The sequence below is a fragment of the Gekko japonicus genome, unplaced genomic scaffold (genome assembly GCF_001447785.1).
Source record: "Gekko japonicus isolate JY-2015 unplaced genomic scaffold, Gekko_japonicus_V1.1 scaffold232, whole genome shotgun sequence".
Classification (NCBI taxonomy): domain Eukaryota; kingdom Metazoa; phylum Chordata; class Lepidosauria; order Squamata; family Gekkonidae; genus Gekko; species Gekko japonicus.
Window position 1 is genome coordinate 345,434 of NW_015162481.1, and position 2,117 is coordinate 347,550.

Here is a 2,117-nt window from a genome sequence, read left to right on the forward strand (position 1 = left end):
GAAGCAATAGAACAAAGTTTGAGTCCAGCGGCACCTTTAAGAACAACAAAGTTTAATTCTGGATATAAGCTTTCATGTGCATGCATGTTTCATCACATAAGTGTGCATGCACATGAAAACTTATTCCCAGAATTAAACTTAGTTGGTCTTAAAGGTGCCGCTGGACTCAAACTTTGTTTTATTGGCAGAAGTTAGCACAGCAGTGGATCAGCAACATCTGTATGGGTAGCTTCCTTCCCCCCACAGCCAAATTGAACGAGGAAGTATAACGTAAAGTCAACGTATACCCATTTTTTACAATGGGGTTACCCCCCCCCCACTGCCGTCATACATGTCAGGGTGTTCTTCCTTGGTCTCCTACTCTATTCTCGAGCAGCTAATAACGAATGTCTCTGTTTATCTCATTTGGTGCCTCTGCTCTGTGTCATCCTTGTTGTACTTGTTTCTAGGAAAGATATTGTCCAGATATCTGTCAGAGAGGATAAAACTTTACATGAATGCTCTCCAGTCTTGTGGAGTTAGATCTGCCCATGTTGTAAAACTACTGTTTCCCTCGTGGCCCTGATGGAGGTGGTGTAAGTGAATGTCTTATTTGCCTGTCATACAATTTGTTTCGGTATATTTGCTTTGGTGTATAGGTCAAATTTTGCATGACTGGCCATAATTCATTCATTGCTTTAAAAAAAAAGAAAAATCCGGAACAAGACAAGATGTTGATATTTCTAAGGATGTCTAGTTTTATTCCTGGGTGAGTGTGCAGAGAACCCTAACCTGAGACTGCAGTCCTAAACACACTTGTGAGGGTTTAAATCCCATTGAGCTCTGTGGGATTTATTTCTGAATAAGTATTCTTTGGCTTGTGCTACAGATTTAGCTGAAAGGTACATATATTACTGCCCTGATCTGGGTAGCCCAGACTAGCCTGATCTTGCCAGACCTCAGAAGCCAAGCAGGGTCAGCCTCGGCCAGTATTTGGATGGGAGAACCTCCAAGGAATACCAGGGGCGTGACATAGAGGCAGACAATGGCAGACCACCTCTGAAGGCCTCTTGCCTTGAAAACCCCACAGGTTGCCATAAATCAGCTGTGACTTGATGGCAATCAGTAGCTTAAAGTGCGCTTAGCAGTGTTTTGGAATGTAGTCACAGATGTTTGTAAAGATATTTAGTAATATTCTGGTAAGAATTGCAGAATCCTATTTTTTAAAAAAATATTTAGGGATGGGTTGTGGGATAAATGGGTTGCCACCAGAAACTCAAATGACTGATCCACTTCAAAGCAAACGTATGTTGTAACTTGTAACTACATTATTTTTTGCAGTGCAATCCTCAACAGAGTTGCACCCTTCTAAATTCATGGAAGCCAATGGGTTTAGAAGTGTAATTCTGTTAGGGATACATTTTGGGTCACTCAGATCCTGATTTAAAGGCAATGCCATGATACTCTGACCTTCGTGTACTGGAGTGGGTTATGAGGATTAGCTATTGCTGCACATTCCTTTGAAATAATGGGATAGTAATAAAAAGTAGCTTTAAAACTCCTCCATCCTTAGTTCCTCACTCCCTTTAAATTCCATCATGGTAAGACCTCTCTGCTGTGTTGGCAAGTCTAGGGAACACAGAGCTCCTTCTATCACATGTGTGGACCTGTGAGATAATCTGCAATTCTGCTATCAGACATACCAAGACATCTACAAAAGGAGGAGGCCAAACCATTAGCCCAGATCCTAGGGCCATCTCTGCTGGGCATCTTCCCAGAGGAATTAAAATTCCCTCTCGTCTGGGAACATTGCTCAGCCTCGTTGTATGTATGGAAAATGCTAGGCGATGTGAAGGCCAGAGTCCGTTCACCATTACATGTGCAATATCAGTCCACATAGAATCTAACAGCAGGATTTAATAGCAAAATTGACTCACCAGGTATGTGTGTTAAGTGCTGTCAAGTCGCTGTCAACTTATGACGACCCTATGAATTAATATCCTCCCAAACATCCTATTGCGAACAGCCTTGCTGAGGTCTTGCAAAGTGAGGGCCGTTGTGGCTCCCTTATTAATCCCACCTCATGTTGGATCTTCCTCTTTTCCTGATGCCTTGAGCTTTTCCAAGATTATTGCCTT